General features: G+C 39.7%; 1 protein-coding gene across 1 annotated transcript in view; it reads left to right on the forward strand.

Moving 5' to 3' along the window:
- The window catches only part of GTF2F2 (general transcription factor IIF subunit 2), a 95,118-nt gene that overhangs the window by 42,632 nt on the left and 29,678 nt on the right, over window positions 1-22,808 (forward strand). The gene's annotated exons all lie outside the window — the stretch shown is intronic.

A 22,808-nucleotide genomic window follows, 5' to 3' on the forward strand; every position in this document is an offset into this window, starting at 1 on the left:
GAAGATAATGGCTGAAAATTTCAGAAGTGGCATGGAAACCACAGACATACATTTAACAGAATCACTTAGTGACTTCTGAAAATTTAATCCAACACATCTAGAATTTGCCATGTGATTCATATATCGTATGGATAATTAACTTGATGATGTTCTTTAGTAATAAATCCAATTTGGAATTGAATTGTGCATTATATTAAATACGTATTTATATATTTTAAGCATGTGAATTTTAATTAAATTACCCTTTTATATTGTGAGTTTCTAAATAGAGAAATGCAAAGCAGGAAATTGCAGGAAGAGGATCATCCATGCCTAGTTATAGAATTGTCAGAAGAAATGCAGAAAAGACGAAGTGATGGTTTTGCCCAATTCCTGTTCTGTTTTCTGTGTGTCATGTATGACTTTTACAGTATCTTATGTTTTATTAACCTTCTGTCATCTAAACTGCTCTACTATGTCCTTACTGTGTCCATTCAATTCTGAGACTTAGGTTCTAGCTGTTGGCAAATCAGTGCCATAAGTTTGCTCATGTACAGCAAGCTACTTCATTTCAGAGTGTATTCTATGATTGCTATAATGATTTTCGTCATCAGTGTAAAATGGAGTATGAAGCAAATGTGGTGTTCCTAGAAAAGGACTCATTTCAATCTGGCAATTTTAAATATATACGAATATAGTCTGTGGGATGTATTTGCTTCATAATTGGTTTAATCACAGGTTGCCTGATCCAAGTGCTTTTTTACATTTTGTTCAGAGTTTTCTATTAGTCGATCAGATAAACTTCTTCTGGTAAAGGCCACAGCAGGAGACCAAAGCAAGACATAGTTTTAATGACATGCTACCCAAACTTTGAATTTTTCAGCATTCTGCTTTCTTTCTTGCACACATGCATCCAACCCCTTCTGGTCTGTGATTTTGTTGTATCCAGCTCCTATGGGAACAACAAAGATACAAACATGAAGGCAGGTTGTGTGTTTGGAAGCACTGACAGCTGAAAACCAATATTACCATTGTTTTTTCTTTTTTGTGGAAAAATTGTCAGGCTGCGTATGCCTAGTTTCTTAACTTTCCATCTTGTTAAAGATTTCTCACTTTCTACCACAAAGGTTTTTTTTAAATCCTTTTCTGGTGGGAATCAGCATGAGATTGAGCAGATCTAGCAGTCACAGCTTCAGAATGAATTGGTTTATGTCCAAATACCGTCTCTGGTATTTGAGAAGTAGGATCTAACTTTTCACTCCTTTTACTCTCTCCCACCCTCAACATGCTGCAGGCTGTGTTTGTGGTTAAGAGAACTGACAGAATTAAAGATAAACCATGTAAGTTATACAACTGTGTTATATTAAACCCAATTTTATTCACTTTTCTATTTACTATTGTGCTTTACATGAGAGACACTCTCCAAAGGTGGAATTGATAATATTGATAAAACAGCAAGTCTGTTGTGTAGGCTTTAAGTGCTACAATAGTAAGTTGAGTTGGGAAGGAAATACAATTAAAAGATAAACGCAGTTCCTTCAAACATTGAAGGCACAGAAAATGAAATTAAGCTGCACCTGCAATAACTGTAATAATTTGTTTTCTGACAGCTGACAGTGATCAAGGATAATATACCTCCCTGGTATTAAATGCAGATATGGATCCTGTCTATTTTACCATCTGTTTCTGGGTCAGGGAAATTGGCTGCTGGGTACGTGGCGTGGCATTTGATTTCCATGTTGCTCTGAAGAGTTTCAGTGAGAGGACAAGGAGATGATTTTGTGGTGGGGCTGCCAGCAGTTCGATGGGAGATATGTGTGACCCATGGGTTTAAGGATGGGTAATGAAACGACAGAATTTGGTGAAAGCATTATCAAGTGTAGCAGAAAGGAGGGTTTTTTCCGAAGGAGCAACTTTTGATTTGATTACAGGAAGGGTGTAGATGTTTGGAACACTTTGAATACAAGGTACAAGTGTGTGTCTAGGGATAACTAGTTAGAAAGGTGAAACAAAGGTGGTGTGACCTTCAACTGGTATTTTCCATTTTGGAAGTTAGGCTGTTGGCAGTTTTATTTATTTTTTTTCCATTTTCCAGAACTTCAAGTTCTAGAAGGGGAACAAATACCATGTAACACCTCCTATCCTGCACTAGTAAAGCTTCATGCTATTGAATTTCCTAGAATTTTTTTATTAACAGTGCATTTGTTCTTTGTAACACCTTAATGATTAGTTATACATTTGCAGTTGCTGCTGGTGATGCTATTGCAGCTAGCTGGAAAATAATATGTGGTTTTGAAGCACCTGTCCTAGTTTCTGTCTTGTGGGAGTGGATCTCATGATCCCACTTTAAAAATATTTGGACTGTGTGGTGAAAAATATGGGCAGTCTGTTTCCAACTGCAGATGGTTTTACTGTGTGGTGGTCACAGATACTACTACCCCTGTGCCACCCTTTCTGGTTGATACTTCCCCTCTTGCCCGATCAATCCTTTTGGACAAAGGAAGATTGTGACGTGTAAGCTGTTGTAGCAAGGGGTATGTACCACAGATGGCATTACACACGTCTCATTGTACTGCATTCGGCTCTGCAACCCCCAACATAAGAAGGACATGGACGTGTTAGAGTGAGTCCAGAGGAGGCCATGAAGATAATCAGAGGGCTTGAGCACCTCTCCTGTGAAGACAGGCTGAAAGAGTTGGGGTTGTTCAGCCTTGAGAAGAGAAGATGCCAGTGAGACCTTATAGCAGCCTTCTAGGACCTAGAGGGCACCTGCAGGAAACCTGGAGAGGGACTTTTTCTCAGGGCCTGTAGTGATAGGACAAGTGATAATGGCTTTAAACTGAAAGAGGAAAGGTTTAGATTAAATATAAGGAAGAAATTCTTCACTATGAGGGTGGTGAGGCACTGGGACATGTTGCCCAGAGAAGTTGTGGATGCCCCATCTCTGGAAGTGTTCAAGATCAGGTTGGATGGGTCTTTGAGCAACCTGCTCTAGTGGAAGGTGTCCCTGCCCATGGCTCTAAGGTCCCTTCCAACACAAACCATTCTATGATTGTACATCACACACTGCAATTGCACCAGCTTTGTGCCCCCACCATCCATGTCACCTTAGGCAGGCTGCCTTTCCCCTCTCCCAGGCTGCCCTGGGCAGGCTTTACATCCCACCCAAACTAGACTGTTTTCTTCATGTCACTGTAGTCAGCTTTCCACCATGAGGAGGCATTATCTGTCCCTTCATTTTGTTTTCCTGAGGCTTCAGAGATTTTTGTTTCCATTACCCTTATTCCATTATCCTAATGTTTAACTGCCTTGGGGTAGATGAGTCCCCAAAAAGAGGGGTCCTCCGAGAGGCTTGTCTGCATGGGGAAGGACAGGGCACAGGGACAGAGGAGTCCTCCAAACATTCAGGGTCCCCTCAGGCCCCAGATGACTTGAGAGGAGATGAGAATAAGATTTTGATACTCCCAAGGGGCTTTTGCTGTGCACAAAAGAGAGAAAATGGGGGACTGGCATGCACCGTGTCTCAGGCTCTCTCTGCCAAATTACCTGTTTCCATCCTTGCACTGGTCCTCATGTCCATTTTGTTTGTCCCTCTGACCATAGCAAGCCTTCTTCTTCTCCAATTCTTTCTCAGCCCCTCTTTGCCATTTCTGTTTACTTCTGTTTCTCCATTTCCTCACAGAAGTAATTTTATTTTCAAAAATAATTTGAACACATAGGTATCATATACACTCAAACTATGTTTTGGTTTGAGGAAAAGTAGGAAGAAGAAGAAAAAAACAATCTCTGGGAGCGACTTCTGCGAAGCTCTGATTCAGACTGACTGTCGAGTTGAGTACCTACAACAAGGTCTCCAGGACTGCTCAGGTCCTTTGCAGTGGGTGACCGGGCACCAGGTTCGCAGATGTCGGAGGAGGTTTTGAAGGCACATGCAAAGTACAGCTCAAGCAGGGATTGAATGTAGTGTTTGATAGCGCTTCCCCAACAGTGCGGATGGCAGGCAAAAACTGGGGTTTCTTTCTCAAATGTAAAATGCTGGTCACCTTTCAGAATGGATTTGGGAGACTCTGATTCAACTATACATAATCTGAATTACTGAACTCTCCCAAACTGTACACTGAAAAAAAAAAAGTCCCAGGATTACAGAAAGCCTAGAAGAGCTGACATTTAACACTGCAGTGAGGCTGGTAATGCCTATAATTTTCTTAAGTAACTTAAAAATACATTCTGAAATATCATTAGTGAAAATGGTAGTTGCCAGCATGGCAGCTTGTAACAAGGCTGCAAGAATTTTGTGTATCTTCTTGCTTTTTCTTTTAAGAGCTCTCTACAGAGAGTGTGGTGAAAGTCCTTAGAAAAAGCTACTGGAAGAAACATGCACGATAAACTTTTATGAGAAATGGGTTGCAAAACATTCTGGAATAATTAATGAACTTCTATGATTGAAAACTCACATTTCTTTACAGCCATATTCCAGGCGCCACTACAAGTCCTGACACTTGGTGGTCCAGGCCAAGCAAGTGACATTTAGTTAGAGCACACAAGTTGCTCATCTTCTCTAAAATACTGTGTGAGTGTTGGCTGACTGACAGTTCAGAATATTGCTGAAAATGAGCATTTTTTTTTCCCAAACTAGCAAGACAAAATGAATAGTTTGACTGGCATGCCACTTCATGTATGTACTTGTAGTTATGCTTAGTTGGCTATGTGTTCCTGTCAGGGGGCACCCCGAGGTTAGTTTGAGGGACAACAGGGTCCAAAACAAGTTTTATTAAACTGGTGAGAAACAGGGTTTTAGCATTCCAAAAGTGACTTAAATACAGGTTCGGATATCAGTTGAGGTAAATTATTAAGGGGCAGCAACTAACACAACAGGCGTTCCACAGTGTGCATGCACGTGGCTTCACCAAAACAATGGCCGAGCCGTCCCGGAGTCAGGGAAGAGTACACACTTGCCTGAACACGGTGTGGAATTATTTTTAAAGGGATACATGTACTTGTATTTAGTACGGAAAGTGTACACTCGCAATCCTGCGGGGGTATATTTATAATACACTTGCAATCCTGCGAGGAGAAATGCACGTGCAAATGTGCACGGAATATTACACGTGCTTATGTGGAAGCACGGGAGGAAAATACACCCGCGATTATGCGAGGATTAATTTTACACGTGCTCGTATTGAGTATGGAAAGTACGTGTGCAAATGTGCACGGAAAGTTACACATGCTTATGTGGAAGCATGGGAGGAAAATACACTCGTGATTATGCGAGGAAATAATTTACACACGTGCTCGTATTGAGCACGGAAAGTACACGTGCAAATGTGCATGGAAAGTATAAATACACGTGCAAATGTGCATGGAAAGTAGAAACACTCGCAGTCCTGTGAGGAGAAATTTACTCAGACATGCGGCGGCAAGGCAAGCGAAGTCTCTGTCCTGGGGGGGCTCTCAGTGGCAGCATTTGGCTCGTGCTCCAAGAGATCCGCACAAGAGGCGGAGTCTTGACGAGAATCCCATTTTTTATAGCCTGGTCAGATCTGACTGTAGGCATTCCAGAAGCTTCTCTGCACCTCCACACTGGCTGTGGGTGCCCCTGAAGCTTCCAAACATCCCCCACACTGGCCGCCAGCGGCTCCTTGGTGCCTCAGCGCTCCCTTCTCCTCTCTATTAACGACCCTGGCCAGCGGCTTCTTGGGGTCAAACAAAAGAAGCTGTTAGCCTCTAGCAGCAGAGAGAGAGGGAGATGTGCCTACTCCTTCCATATCGAAGGAGGGAGTGAGAGAAAGGGGGGTTTGCATTCTGCCACAGTTCACTTTCAAAATAAAAATGTATTAATACATTCATGTGTTTTTCAAAAAAATTACCACACTACACAGATGCTGTTCTGTTTGTTTGAAGTGGGAGGCCATTTTTACCCAAGCTGAGATTGCATCTGCCTGTCAGTCAATGCAACTTTGATTTTTCAGGTATCGAAGATCAATTTGTTTGTCTTGGAGGAAGATTCAATATCATACAAAAAGTCATTCCCCAGGATGTTTTGAGTAACTCATCATTAAGTACAAAAATGTTGTTTTCCCTGTGTTAAAATATTTCCAATCCCAATTTTTCCTGGAGAATAATGTCCATTTTTTAGAAAATGATCTAGTAATCTTGTTCATAAGGGTTAAGCTGTACTGTTCAGAGATGGATTTTATATTTCGCTTGTGTTCTTGGGTACCCACCGATTTTTACAAATCAAGCGAGTACCATTCTCCTTGCGAACAATTGTACTGCAAAGTGGCAGGCACATTAGTACTCAAGTTTCTTTGTCCGTTTTTGGTCCATTTTTCACATATTTTGAATAGAGTAATAGAGAAGAGGAAGTAAGAAAAATAAAGTTAAAGCGAAGTGAGTTGAACAGCACAGAGAAGTGGTTATTCTCCATTTCAGAGGTTGGGAGAGTTGCTTTTGTTGGTTTGTTATGTATTTCTGTGTGATCTTAGGCTCTATTCTCTGTCTCTTGTCCTTTCCATTTTATCTATTCTCTTCTACTGTTCTTACAAGTGCAGTTCTGAGACTGGATTTTAATAGGTCTTTTATATTATCATGCTTTTTTGTTCAACGATATGAAAAGGCCCTGATTTTGATCGCTGCTTCCAACCATTATAATACTGCTAACAAATAAGGGAATAACCTGCTGTTCATAATGCAGCAGATACTTTATCATGTTTCTCTCAAACCTGCAGCTGGATACAGAAGGTTACCATGTCCTTTTTACCCTATTATTATGTTCGGTTTCTAGTAGCCAGGTGTATATGGGCTAATTTGGGGTTGGGGGGAGGCAGGGTAGGGAAAAAAGAAAAAAAAGGGGGGAAGGGAAGGGAAGGGAGGCATGAGACCATTGATCTGATCATTGGATCTCACTTCCCTTCTGTTTACAAAAATGCCTGGAGACAAAGGATTAAAAAGGTGCAGGCATCCTGGCTGGTTGACTCCTTTTGTTTTACTTCTCCTTTTGTTTTATCTTAAAATGGCTTTGTTAAAGTGTGGAATGAAATTTACCTTCTTTCCTTCTTTTAAATATGATCATTTGCAGATGACAGAATTGCAGAATGGTTGAGCTGGGAAGGGACCTCTGGAGGTCACTTGGTCACCCCTGCTTGAGCAGGGCCACCAGGAGCTGGTGGCCCAAGACTCTGTCCAGACACCCCTGCATCTCTTTGGAATTGAAATTTTGTGATAAGATGCTGCTGCAATGCTCTCATGTTTCTTAATAGTGGCATGCTGAATGTCTTCTGTGCCTTTTAGAAAGGCATGGTGTTGAGAGGAGCCCAGTATGAATGTAGTTTTCAGAAAGAAGAGAGATGTTTAGGGATGAATATTTAAGAAGAGTTTATGGCAAATATTGTATGCATTTTTCCTTGTATCCTGGGGAAGGAAATCAGTAGTAGTGATTGGAGAGTTCTCATTGTCCTGTTTCTTTAACACAGTGTTCATGAAACAGTATTCGTCTTCTGCTGCACACTCCTCCTTTTCCTCTGCTATCAGAGGCGTTGCATTTCAAAACCTATCTGGTTTGCCTTTGTGGTAATTAGCCAAAAAGCATTCAGTTCCTTTTTATCTGCTCTGAAAGGGGTGAGGCTAAAAATAATCCCCCTGGAATATGTTCAGGCTTCAGTTGTAGCCAGCTTCTTCAGGCTGAAAAAAAGCCTCGTTCAGTACCAGTGCTCAGCACCACAAGTTCTGGGTACATGTATTTCCAGTAAATCTAAATGTCAAGTGGCAGAGATTCCCTCTCTCGAAACCGAAGTCTTTGGTGTCATACAGTGCTGGAGGTCTTTTTATCTTACTGTTACCGGGGCTACAATAATTAAAAAGATACTCTGCTGCAAAGGTACTTTCCAGATTTCAGAGGGACTTGTTTAGTACTATTCCCAGGGCAGCATCAGTTCCTTCTTTTCATCTTCTTTTCCATCTGTAGTATAGAAGTCACACTCTAAGGGGTGAAAATCTCTGAAAGAGAGTACGGTTTTAACTCTCATGACTTATCCTGTGTTACTAGACATAACAACCTTCTGTTCTTTTTGTTTACGATCATGCTTGACCCTGTCAGGGAAAGGTGGGATAGCTGGCTGATATGAAAAAAAGGCCATTTCTACACTGGTGTCAGAGTTCAGATGTAAATCTTCATTTTCTCTGTTGCAGAGCAGAGCTCAGTGAGCTCATGAATCCCTTCTGAGCCACCACGCCAGATGCTGTAGTCATGCCGAGTGCTACCAGTGTTCTGGGTTCTGCAAAACTGCTTTGGCAACTACCAGGCTGATGAGCTCAAATTTACACAATATGTAGAATGTCAGCACTACAGCACATCTATTTTTAAGCAACTTCGTTCACATACTACTGATTGTATTTGCAATTTGTGAGAGATCAGTAGATTACTATTATCCAACAGTCACCCTGCTGCCAAGGAGCTCCAAAAATTCTGTGATATCTTAGTACTAAAAGTTATCCATGTGCAAAAATAAAACATTAGAAATGCCAGGTGGCAAGCTCTGTTGGTGATGTATTGATTTCCTGACTTATTAAAATAGTTCTGAAATTCATGGAACTGTAGGAAGGCACTAAAACAATGACCTGGAGGGCTACAGCGTAGGTAATGTGTCCATCAGAATATCGTTTGTTACTTGGGAGGTCACCAAGTTCAAACAAGTTCATTGGTGACACAGCCTCCATCCTCTATTTCTGGTTCTTTTTTGAGAGAGCGTCTGTTTTTCGGGCTCTGATGCTTTTCAAAGTGGGGTTCCCTGTGATCAGCAAGTGATTTAATTCCTGAAGACACAGCAAAATTCCAGTGGGAGCTTAAGTCCTAGAGTGCCATAGGACCCGTTATACCATGGAGGAAGCAAACAGAGGTATCTCCTGTGCTCCTCAAAGTCTCTGTGGGTGGAAAAGGTCCTAGCTTTAGAAATTAATCACAGCATTACATTTTACGGGAGAAGCTTTCCCTCTCTAAATACCTCAGATATTCATATAAGATACTGAAGCACTGCAACCATCAGTTATTACTTGCGCATAGTCTTGAAATGTTTTCCAAAAGAGAGAATATTGTACAGCCACCTGCCAGTGCTGGAGTCTGGGACATTCTCAAAATGGCTTGGGAGTTGAATTCAAATGAACACTATAAAATGAAAAAGAACAGTAAGTTTCTTTTTTTTTCTTTCTTTCTTTTTTTTAATCAAGAGAGAGATAATGTAAAATCATTTGAATTTCAGTCATGTAGAATACTTAAACTTTTTTCCCCTTGAATCATCTGGGTAGAGAAAATGAGACTGCCAGTATCAGAGGCCAACAAATTATGTTTAAGTTGCAAATATAGGGAAGAGACTTTAAAATCACAGGGGTTTTATTTACATTTCAAATCAAGTGCAGATAATTTTCAGTAGTATTTTTCGCACAGAAGCTCTTCTGCAGAATGTTACTTTCCATAGCTTGAAAGAAGCAGAAATGAAAACAAAGTACCACTGCCTAGAATATTTCTTAAGTACATTCATGTACATGCACAAATTTAACAATACTATAAAAATAATAGTTTTCAAATTATTTGTATTTTCCATGCCTGCATTTAAATATAGGCACATCTGCTTATGGCCTTAAGAGAAATATATTCTACTATTTTAATTCTGTTACCATCACAAGACCAACACGGCTGTGGGAGAATGAGATAGTTTCTGTTAAATGGTATTTTATCAACAGAATGTGACTTAAATGTCACTGCTAGTGATGTGCGACTCATGAAATTATTCCTTCCTTTGGAGTCTACATCGAGTTTAAATTTGCAAGCTGCTTTGTGCTTTTTAATGAAATACATTTCTTAGGTGAACTTCATAGACAATAATCATACAATTCCTAGGATTTCTGGTTATGATCTATTATGATGTTTCTGCTAAGGTGTTAACCTCCTTTGTTTGAAGTCAGTGGTTTTGGCTGGGATTTAATCCTTGTCATTTCAGTATCCGTGGTGCTTTGCTGAGAATTTGTTCTGTGCACTAAGCCAGCGTCATCAGTGGGACACAACACGAATGCATCTGCACTGGCAGGAAGAGCATTACAAGTCTGGCCATAATCGTGTTTGTTGAATAGTACAGTGTCCATGTGAATCCATTGCAGGGCTGATGTGCTTTATCTGTACCTGAATGCAGAGGTTTTTCTGAGCTAACCTTGTACCTTGAAAGCTGTGATGTACCCCAACAGGGAGATATGAGGGTGCTGCAGACACGCTGCCCCTCAGTTCCATCCCTCCCTGCTGCCCACGGCAGAAGGCTGGAACTGAGGAGTTTTCTGACAAGTACCCGCAGTCATTAAGGTTTAGGATCAGTGTTACTTTAGTTTACAATCTTTTTTGAGTTTGTTCTTGTATAATACGGTTGTCTTCTGTGGCATGCACATATATATGATAATATGTAAGGTCCTGCACCTGTGTCAGAGCAATGCCCAATGTCAGTACAGACTGAGTGATGAATTGGTTGAGACAAGCCCTGTAGAGAAGGACTTGAGGATATTGGTGGATGAAAAGCTGGATGTGACCCAACAGTGTGCACTTGCAGCCCAGAAAGGCCATTTGTATCCTGGGCATTTGTATCCAGCAGTGTGACCAGCAGGTCGAGGGAGGTGATTCTGCCCCTCTGCTCTGCTCTGGTGAGACCCCACCTGGAGTCCTGTGTCCAGCTCTGGGGTCCCCAGCATAAGAAAGACATGGACCTGTTAGAGCAGGTCCAGAGGAGAGCCATGAAAATGGTAAGAGGGCTGGAACAGTTCTGCTGTGAGGACAGGCTGAGAGAGTTGGGGTTGTTGAGCCTGGAGAAGAGAAGGCTCTGGGGAGACCTTACTGCAGCCTTTCACTATATGAATATAAAGGGGGCTTATAAGAAAGACAGAGTTTTCACCAGGTCCTGTAGTGACAGGACAAAGGGCAACGATTTTAAACTGAAATAGGATGGGTTTAGATCGGACATAAGGAAGAAATGTTTTACGATGAGGGTGGTGAGACACAGGAATGAGTTGCCCAGAAGAGAAGTTGTGAGTAGCCCATCATTGGAAGTGTTCAAGGCCAGGTTGGATGGGGCTTTGAGCAACCTGATCTGGTGACAGATATCCCTGCCCGTGACAGGGGCATTGGACTAGATGGTCTTTAAAAGTCCCTTCTGACTCAAACCATTCCATGATACGATGAAAGTAACACGTGGATGTAAGACTGAACAGTCAGTTTGATGCCTAAGGCAAGAAACTGACTCCTGCCCGTGCAGTGAAGGCAGAAATGCCGTGTTGCACAGGAGTTGTGAAGATCTGTTTTGCCTTAGAGGTGACAGTTCCTGGTGACTGCTCTGTGCTTTCCCAGCGCTTCACAAAAAGCCTGAAGTGTCCAAATACAAAGTTAAAATGTGCACTGTGGCACCTGAGAGTTGTCAGCTCCTCCTGTTTCAGGTGCTTTCAAGCCATGAGTTTGGAAGCAAGGTGCATCATACAGTGAACCCAAGAGAGATTAAACGCTGGTATTCAAAATTAAAGTTTCAAATAGAGTGTGATTAATATAGCAAACCACTTAATGGAAGTAATAATTAAAAAAGAAGAGAAGTGTGCGCACCTTCACCAAAGTTTATGACACACCTGAATGTTGATAATGTTCTGCACTAAAAGCAATTCTGCATAACTGAATTAATATCCTATTGATATCCATGTATATCATATCAGTCACCCACCCTATCAAAATTCTTTCATGTTTTTTTCTTTAGGATCCATTGTCTTTACTAAGTTGTTGTAACACAGCTATCTAAAACCATTTCTGGTTGGGCCATTTCAGAACAATTTAGAAACCACTGTGTGCACAGACCAGAACTAACACTTGGAAGGTGCCAGAGGGCAATAGTGAAACCTGCCAGCAGCAGACTGACTGGAGTTGGGACGTTGTGGAGGACAGACTGATTTTTTTCAATTGCTCACCCTCTGTGTGTGTCATTTCCATCCCCACTGTTCCTTCCCTCCTCTCATCCAGCGTACTTATCTCACTTAAACTTCAAGTGTGCCAGATGCTCCTCGTGTTGCCAAGCACCATCAAAGATTTGCTGACAGGAGCTCAGGGTGGCCCTTTCTAACTTGGATGAAATTGCAAGTGAGTTTATCCAGGGGTCGTCTTCAACAGCAGTTTAAAAATATAAAGCAATTTACTATAACCCTGTGCTCAACTCATACAATGTATTCTACTGACAATTTACATTTTATTTTACAACTAACTAATGCCAGAGACAGCCAGCTTCCAACTTTATTAACGTATTAATCCATCCTGGCAGATGTGTCATAGAATTCATTCTGCTGTAAGTCCAAAAAGAACTGCCAGAAATTAACAGGTACAGGTCTTATAGGTCCTGGACACACTGAAAGAGTAACTGAGAGAAGTGTGAACACACTGGGTCCTAACCAGAGTTAATGCCAATGAAGTGTCTATGTTAGGTCTTTGAATTTTTGCAGGATTATCTGGCTATCCCCTTTTTTATTGCTAGTGGTAGAATCAGGAGGAACTGTACCCTGCAACTTGTAATACAGATTTGAATTACTGTCCTGCTGTTCCCTCAGATTGTGTGTATGTGCTTAAGTGCTGACTGAGACCTTGCCAAGGAGGAAGATAAAGAAGAAATAGTAATGAATTAGGAAAAGAAACAGCTCACCAAAGAGCTTTCCTCTGCTCCTTCTGCTCTTGGACTCTATTCAATTCTGAGGCTTTGTGCAGCACTCCCATTAACAGGCATAGGGAATCTGGGATTTTACAGGGTTCATTTCAGTGAATAACATAGGGCTTTGGCTTTGTGATTCCAGTCTGCAGACGGTAGAGACACATGGGCGTCTTTCTGTCCATCTGCAGAATTGGTTGAACCATGAACTCAGGTTAGAATAAGTTAGGAATGTGACAACAGCTTTAAGATGAGGAATCTAAATGTAAAAAAAACCAGGCTAACACACGTGCTTAACTTCTCACAAACCCAGGCTCCTGTTAATCCTCAGACCGTCATGACCATGACAATGCAACCACTTCAGATTTAAAAGCAGAGGGAAGTGAAAAAAATCACTTGCAAAATCAAGAAAAACCTTTAGTTGGGGCTAGAAGCAACGAGACATATTCTGGCTCCTAAGCTCATTTTTTAAAGTTCCTGTGTTGCGTCTGAAAGAAGGAAAAGAAAGGATCCTAGCTCTCCAACAGTGTTAACTATAGCTGTTTCTGAGGTTAAAGCAAGCCCTGTGTTCAAAACCTGTTACAAGGCTGAACATTATCTGTATTGTAGTTCACTCCTTTGTTTTTTTCTAACTGGAAAACAGATAGGAGAAGCAGGAGCACAAAAATATCCATGGCCAGATTTCTTTATGTAAAAAAAAAAGAAGAGGAAGAAAATCCCAGCTTTCTGGAATATATTTTGAATTAAGAAGTCATCTTGAAAGAGAAATTTTAGTGTATCTGAGTGTAGGCGGGAGTATAAAAACGTGTGATAAAAATAGCAGACTACATGGAAATCAACACTGATATGTGGATGCGTACTTGGAGATATTACGTGATAATATCTGAGAGAAATATGCGTTAGGTCTGTATTTATATAATACTTTTCAAAATGGAAAAAAATACATTTTCAAATTATATTTTAAATAATTGCTTTATTTTGAATTTTAATTTTGACTCAGACATTGGTTCCTAACTTTGGGAACTGCTTAAATAATTCAAGATCATTTAACTACTTTGCAATTGTTGGCACATGTTAAAAAGACCTTTCAGCATTGTCCTTGAAACCTAGGTATTCTTTCTCTGAAGTAAAATGCAGGAAATAAGTGATGCATCCTAGAAATCTGAAACTATGTTCAAAATGCTTAGAGCGCTAAGAAATAGCTATCGTGCAGAAATGACCTTTCAGCTGGCAAGAGGTTAATTGATCAAAATCATCATTTTCAAAACAAGTGGCTGTTTTTGTAGCCTGTTGTACAGCAAACTGAGAATTTTCATACACAGTCTTTTTGATATCAGAAGGAAAAGACACATTTTGTAGGCTGACAAAATGTGTAACTTCATGAGGTTAATTTGTTTATAACGTATAAACCAAAGTGGCCTTTAAGTCAGTATGGTAAGCCAGCTGGGAAAACCATTGATACTTTTATTCAGTACTAGCTAGTAATTCTCTTACTGCACCTAATGTCGTCAGAAAAACATGTTTCAGATGTGCTCTTAAATGTCAGTTGGTCTTTGTTATTATCAGCATGATGCAGGAGCAGCATCTGTCTATGGGAATGCAATTTATGATAAAATACAGCTAATTAAATCCCTGGAGGATCTATATTCATGCATGCTGTGAAACTGAATCATACAGATATTTCCTATTAAACTGTAGCAGAATTAAAGTGTCTGTTTTAATTTCTAACTGCATGCACCTAAACCCTTTTTCTCTTTCTACCACAACTGTACGGTAGAATGAAATACAGTTTATTACTGCAATATTGACCAGGACTGATGGGGTAACTTGGAGAGAAACACCTACATCATAGTTACACTGCCGCATAATGGAGTAGGAGTAATCATGTAGGTTTTATAAATTGACACGTAAATCACCTGATCTGAGTAGATTATTAAAACTGGGTTTGTTGCTATTTTTTTTAACTCTTTAGCTCTCTTCTTGATATTTGTAGACAAATATCGAATGTAATAGCCACTCTAGGGGGGAAATGCTTCCCACAAACTGTACCACTTTGTGGTACCCTAACAAGGAGAAAGCTAGCAAATAGTTCTTCCGTATTTGAGCCATTTTGTTAGAATCATGCACAGATATTTTTCCCCCTTCTCTATCCTGAACTCTTAGACTTGCTTTGTGCAGCACAGGAAGAATTATCAAGTCGTATATCCTTTTGTTGTTTTTCAAAAAAAGTAACTTTGAAAGCCACTTGGATATTAGATTGTACTTTGCTGGAGGATGTTTATTATATAGCATTTAGATTTTATTTTTAATTATTATTTCATTAAGCTGTATGTACGTGAAATGCTAGGCTAGTAAATAATAAATTAGCTGTAGCATGCATGTGCTGATTTTTGTTCTCGGGCACACGGAAGAACCAGTGCTTGTGGAAAATGAGCTGCAGTTTTATATATTCAATGAAGTATATCAGTTGCTACATAGCCTGTGCTTATGTAATCATATTTGTCACAACTTGGACTGGAATATGGGCATTATTTGGTTTAATTACTTCATAGGCTTTTATAACTGAATAAATTATTTTCTATTGCACTCTACTTCACGTTTATAAATGTGCATAGTACAACTGAAAGTGAAGTTTCACTTAGTTACCTAAGTACATCATTTGTGTAAGTGTAGACACTGGCAAAATGAAGGATAGGATAAAGTTTGAGGAAATAAATAGGATTGTATTTTTATCTTCTGTGTATATACTGGGCCTTCAGCTGTATGAAGGAAAGTAAGATTTGTGAAGGCCGCTTGAAAAGCAGCTGCTTGGCCTAAACAGGGTACAGTCATTCCTCTAAATTCATGAGAGAAAAACGAGTCATAAACTGATGTACTGATACTATTTTTCAACAAAGATTTCAAACTTCAAACAGATAAAATATGCATTTCTTTTAATATAATTTAAAAATTATTGTAAAACAGTATGTAGGGAGTCACAGCTAAAGTGTTACAAACTTTAGTGAATCCAAGCTGGTTTTTTTTAGCTATAGATATACAAGTTAGGAAATAAAATGGCGTACATATTTTACTTGTGGTTTTATTTCTCTGAAAGGGTCAGTAAATTCAAATGAGTTTATACACCTCAGGGACTTCTTGGTCCCTGAACATCTGGATGATGAGGCTGGAACAAGGCCCTTGAAAACAATATCCTGTCTTGTAGAGGAATACAACCAAATTAAACGTATGTAATTAGTGATGTGTTCCAACCAGTACATGGGCAGCTGTATGACTGGTGCTGCATAAATATTACAGAGATAAACATGAGTAATGAAAATGGGGAAGTGCCTAATTATGCATGAAGTAATTTGGAGTTACATAGATTATGGGCAGATCAATTTCAGAAACTAATGAGTGAAGCACAAGTGTCCTTCCTATGTATCATATCATCCAGAGAAGATGAGGATTTATAAGCATATTTGCCAAATGTTGCATATACCATTATTTTAATAAAATAATAAACATAAAGTTCAAGTCTGGGATTTAGGAAACCTGGTGAGTAGATGTCCAAAACTTGCTAGAAAGCAAGTGCTCTTGCTAAGTTCAGAAAGACCTATGTCTTTTTTGGAAGCAAGGGAATCAACTCGTGACAGGATCATCTTTGATGTTTGTATGGGCCTTTTGATGTATTTGTGTGTGTCTATATAAAAAGTAAGTGATGTACAAGAGATTTATTTGGCAAAATTAAAATAATGTCTTGAATTCATTACACGCTACACCAAACAAGTGGTTATTAAGAGCTCTTAGGGCCTGATTCCTAAATCCTATCAATTCAAGGAGGAAGACTTCCATCGGGTGCAGCGGGTATTAAATCCAGCCCTTTAGTGGTGGTGCAGAATCTTAGCTATATTTTGTGGTCATATAATACTTGGTTGTAATGTGTAATGGTGGGGTTTGTTTCCTGAAACAAAAAGCAAAGTGAAGGCCAACCATTCTGTAACACTCTCTTTCAGAATGATTAAGTGTTGCTTTGTCACCCCAAGTGCTCTTTGGATAACTTGGCTTCTCACATTGGCTCGACAGTTGCATCTCTTTTCTTCATTAATCACTATGAACACAAGGAAGTGTCCTGGACTCAGTTACTGTGTGAATAAAATAAATTAAACCTGGCTTTGTCTTTGGTTTTGAGTGTGAATTGTAAGTCCCTTGTGAAAGGAATTGAGACTGAAACGGGTTGTCAGCTCTGAGCTCTCAGGGACCAGGCAATGTGCACACACCTCTTTTTTGGCTTCTCTTAAGATATATCAGTAGTTTTCATTCAAGGTACAAGCATCTTCTTTATGTTAACAAAAATAATGTTTTGCTTTGGTTTTGATCAGACTGTTTCTTAAGTTAAAGAAAAAGAAATGTTGAAGGTTTGGTAAGATGCAGAAGTACTTCCAGTTCATTCCAGTATTAATAAAGAAGGGAAAGAAAGGTAGGTTTAGAGGATTTAGCTATATAAAAGCCAACTAACAAGAGAACTATCTTGTTCAGATATAGCCTCTGGCTGCAGTAGATAGGAGGTTTTTTGAAACAATTCTGTCAAAGTAAATGACTCAAAACAAGCAGCTTCATCTGAAAATGATTGTAGACTTTTTTTTTTTAAATAAACAAGATTACAAGAAAGGAATACTTAACTCCATCAACAGTTTCTGTTCTTCACTGAAGTAGCATCGAGGGTGCCCTATTTTGACTTCTGGATGGAGATTAAAGTGCAATCACAACTTCACTATCTCCACCTACAAATTGATGTGTTTTTCCTAAGAACCCCTAGTATATGAATAAAATCTCTGTCTGATGTCCCTAATATTTGATGTGAAGTACTCTTTTCTGTTTGTTGGTGAGCTTTTTGCCAGTATATTGTGCGTTTGCTCCTTTTTGAAGAAATCCTCTTTTATTTATGTAGTTGTGGCTTCTTGTTTATTTAAACAACTCTTGCAAAGAAACCTCCCTATTTTCTGTAAGGTGTTTCTGTCTACATTTTCATTCTTCCTTTTCTCTAGCTTTAAGAGATGGGCCTATCTGAATGTCTGTATGGATGCATAGGGTTCCCTGCCTGGGACTGTCCTCATCAGGTCTATGTTACACGTCAGCGACTATGTGACTTTATCCTGCCTAAATGTAGTAACTCCCAATTATTATATTTTTTTAACTTCATCTTAAGTTCTTTTGGTTCTTTTCTATCACAGGTGTAAACACCAAGATTTGTCATGGATGTCCATCTGGAACAAGTAATTCAATTTCTCTGCAGTTTCATTGGCCAGAAGGAATAAATGTTTCACTGTTTTCCTCTTCTGCCTATTTTTGGGTTAACTATTTGGCTTGCAGGGTATTCCAAAGTGGAGCCTTTGTGTTTATTCGTGTGTTCAGGGCATGGCGCAGTGGGGTTTGTTAATACTCCGTGTAATGCACTGTATCCAAGGGTCATGAAAGGAATTGCATTTTAGATGGTCGAATTTATGCCATGTTTTCAAGCAGGGAAGTAGATGAATGAAGAAGCTGACCAGTCTGAATTTGGTGGGTGAACTGATGGTGTTCTTCTGCATGTCCTGCCAGAAATTCTGTGCCATGGACACTTCCCAGCTTCAGGCAAAAACCAGGTTCATCTTATTTTCCTTTGCCTGTATGGGTCGTATGAGATGCTTCTCCCCTCCAAGACTCTGAAGTCAAAAGCCTTTCTTTTGAAATAATGCTTACTTGACTCAGAAAGCCTTCCTTTCAATTTTTCTTCTCTTAGGCTTATTTTCAACAATAGGATTGCAACAATACATGCCTCTCTGTCCTTGTATTGGATCCCATCCTTCTGTGAACAGGTACCTTTGAGCAGAAGCTAATTAAATCTACCACACATTTGGAATGACATTTAAATTATTTTTTTTTCCTCGTCTACTGTAACTATTTATGACATTTGATTGTTGGCCTAGTAATTAACATTTCTCAGGACTGTCATTTCAAGTGAGTGAGGAGAAATCACAACAACGTCTGATATGTTTTCTCTTTCTGGATTGTCAGTTTTATTGCGCTGGAGCAAGTGTTTAGCACATCCAAATCTTCATGTATTTCTTACAGACCGACATGCAGCTATGCAGTAGTTACAAAAGAAACTCTGCGGCTGCTCATTTTTTGAATGCCTTGGAGCCCCTCATGCCTTGAACCGCTCAAGGGAAGGGAGGAGAACAGGGACTCTTCAGTTTTCCTGCTAAATCCAGCACATTGTTCTTGACCTGTGATACATATAATGTTATATTTGATGCATATGACATGTTTTATGCCTGAATTTAAAACTTTCTCTGTTGGGTCTCACCAAATATCACAAAGAGTTACCAGTAATGGGTGGCTTAGAGAAGACTGTTGGAACAGGGCAAGCACCTGCTGATACTTGCTCAGCACAATCCTTGAGTCTCCAGCAGCTCTACCTCAAGGACTATTGGGTTGTCCTGGTGTTTAACAGCCATCAATACAGTTATCTTTTCCAAATTTATCCTTTTTAACCCATATGCACTCTTAGCAACCATAATATCCTGCAGATATCCATCATTTATTTACAAGTTGCATGAAGAGCTGCTTTCCTATGTTTGCTTTGAATTTTCCTGTCCTATAGATTTAATGCCTGCTACTTCTGGTATTCAGACAACAGAATTGTTCTCTGTTGTCTTAGTGGACCAGATGATTTTGTTGTACTCAGTCATGTCTTCGTCTCTCATTTTTCTCTTTTCCAGCCCTAAGGAGTTCTATTCTTTGTTTTCTCTTACAACATAACTTCTCTCACACTGCTGTGATTTTATGTTGAGGTGTAATAGTGCACCAATAGTTCTTGTTTCTCCTACTCTCCTTTCAGAATAGACTGCCATTTTTAATAAAATAATATTTCATTAATTGCAATATCTTACTGGCCTGGAAATAATCATCCTCACTAGTGCAGATGCATAGAATAATAATCATAGAATCATAGAATCATGGAATCATTGACCTTTAAGATCATCAAATCCAACCATTAACCTAACACTACCAAGTCCACCACTAAACCATGTCCTTAAGAACAACATCTGCGTGTCTTTGAGACACCTCCAGGGATGGTGACTCAACCACTTCCCTGGGCAGCCTGTTCCAGTGCTTTATGACCCTTTCAGTGAAGAAATTCTTCCTAATATCCAATCTAAACCTCCCCTGGTGCAACCTGAGGCCATTTCCTCTTGTCCTGTTGCTTGTTACTTGGAAGAAGAGACCAGCACCCTCCCCTGGCATCACAGCATTTAGCTCAGGTTCATTTTTCAATGCCAGCACTTCAGATGAGCATCAAACCAGTGTGCCAGCCTGATTTTCAGGCGCATATAAGAAAGGATCTTGTGTGTGAGATGTCAGGATTTCTGAAGTCGTTGGGCCATGTGCTGTGATAGTGGGTGGCACCAGGAGCCGGCTGGCCGGGGAGTGCCGGGCTCTGGCATTCCCAGGCAGCTCACAGGGCTGGGCTGGCAGGGATGAGGCACCGCAGATGCTCCGGCAGCCCCTGCACTGGAGCCTAAGGTAGTTAGTGGGAGTTTTATCCTCGCAGCAAGCCATGGAAATGGCAGTTGTGGAATGACAAGAATTGCATTAATTTCAGTCAGCAGCTGCTGAGGATACTGGGAAAGCATATTTTGTTTTGGGAACATCATGTTTGGATTTCCAAAACAAAATTTTGAAGGATTTCTGTTCCATGAAAACCTTAAGTTTTGGCTTACCCCCCGATCCAAGTTTTTTTCTTTTTTTTCTTGAAAACACAATGTAATAAAAATTCAGATTTTCAGCCAGCTCTACTAATGCCTTGATTGGAAGACTATTTCTCTTTTTTTTCTACATGTAAGAAACTTTATTACATCTATGCTTTTTGCATTTGTGTTTCTCTCATTGCTGCAGTGACTGCTAGTGTCCCAGTGTGCTGCTTACATTTTCTTTTGCCTCATTTCATTTCATTGCTTCTTTGCACAGCCTTCAAATAACGTAACTGCTTTTCTGTTTACACCCTTGACATCCACAAATGATGATGCTTTTCAGTCATTCTGTAGCTAAGATATACCTATTTGTCTTGTAGTCTTCTGATTACAAGGTAAATATGCAGCTATGGAAAATACACATTCGCTAATGTATATTAGTGGAAGCAGATGGTGCAATCTGTTCATCAATGGAATTCAGTTTCTAAAACTGATTTAATCTGGTTTGCAGCAAACACCACTCCGGTACCGTCTGTCATGGAACGTTTGCAAAGGGAGAAGTCTCATTTCGGGTTGTTTGCATTTTATTGCACTAAGGTGTTTATTTCATGTGTTAACCTGGGTGTCACATACCAGAACACCTATTGTAAAGGCATGTTGTTTAAATCTAGAAGACTATATTCTTTATAATCTGCTGTTCTTATATATTATTATTTTTCATTATTCTTTTTTAATGTAAATCTGTGTACTGTTGCAAACCTGGTTTTCACACAACCATTAATAGAATTTGCACTCGAGAAGAAATGATGGCAAACTATTTTCTTAATTTATGGAGTGGAGAGGAATTTCAAATTAATTATAACAATGCTTTGTGTAAATTGTCATTTTTCCCATTGTGAAAAAGAAATTTCCTCATTTCTTCAGAATGGAGGATTTTCCAAAATTATCAAGGCCAGAAAAGCTGTGTTCTGTTTCTGCAAAGCCAAATGCAGAAAAAACCACAGTGCATAGTATCTGTCTTCTTCAGCTCAGACAGATCCTGTAACCTCTAAAGCCGGAACTACTTAGGCTGAGATGATGAACTGCTGTAGAATTCTTGAGGTTCTATGTAGCTGAAGAAACATGCTAGAAGACACAGCTGCTTCTCCCTACCTAGCACAAACACAAAATGTTTGCATCTCTTGATACAGATGTTGAAAGCAGTAAAGATGGGAAAGTGATAAGTGATTTATATTCCATTTCCTTCTGCCCTGAAGGATGTGGGAATCCTCCAATATCCTGTGGAGTTAATAAAATGAAAGGGTGTGGTAGAGCAAGTAGTCTGAAAAATACTGCAGAAATAACATGATACAAAAGCGTCTATTTGGAAGAAACCTGTAGGCTTCTCACATTTCTGAGTAATTGCTTGACTGTTCACTGCATTTTGAGAATTAAATATTTGCTACAGCTGTTTCTTTCTTGTAAGGGATTCTGTTTCCCACTTCTTCTCTCTAGAGTGTCCTCAGCTCCTCTGAAGTTAGGGCTAGAATTTAAAAATCAATCTCCTACAAAATTGAAACATTATCTACGAGCTCCAAAGCTGTTGAATGTCATGACTTTCACAAAAGATGGTTTGTTTTCCATTTTACCCAGAGAAGCATGTATCTTTACTTTTGTACAAAGCCAGTAATTAATATACAAGAAGAATTAATACATGTACTTCAAGGTGATAATATTGTGTAAAAAGGAAGGAATTTAATAGGAGACATATGAGTGGGGAAAATAAAATCTGTCTTTTTGTAAAGTAGTAAGTATATGTGATATACCATGATTGTTCCTAAAAATATACCATGTATGCCACTGAAGAAAGGTCCAGCCTTTCACATCATTCTGAGATGACCTATATTTACTGCTGTTTATCCTCTGCAGACAGCAGTATGCATATTTTTTAGTACAGAATTCTTCCCACATCGATGTTAAACTTTTTTTAAAAAATTACAGCTTTCAAAATCTCTAATACCAAGGTAAAATTACAAATTCATGAGCTGATGTTGGTGGGCTGATGTTGGCTGGCCACCAGGCTCCCATCCAGCTGCTCTCTCACTCCCCCTCCTCAGCATCACAGAGGAGAAAATAAACTTTAAAGCTCATGGGTCAAGATAAAGGCAGTTAAATGAAAAGGGGCAAAGGCTGCGTGTGGAAGCAAAGCAGAACCAAAGGAGATGTGTGCTCGACTTCCCATCAGCAGGTGGTGTATAGCCACTTTTTTGGGAAGCAGGACCCCAGTACGTGCAACAGCTGCTTTGGAAGACAAGTGCCTTAATAACAAATGCCCCTCACTCATTTCTCTTAGCTTTTATTGCTGATCTTGATGCCCATTGGTATGGAATATCTCTTTTGGTATGGAATATCCCCTTGGTCGTTTGGGGTCAGC

Source organism: Nesoenas mayeri (assembly GCF_963082525.1).
Source record: "Nesoenas mayeri genome assembly, chromosome: 1".
NCBI lineage: Eukaryota > Metazoa > Chordata > Aves > Columbiformes > Columbidae > Nesoenas > Nesoenas mayeri.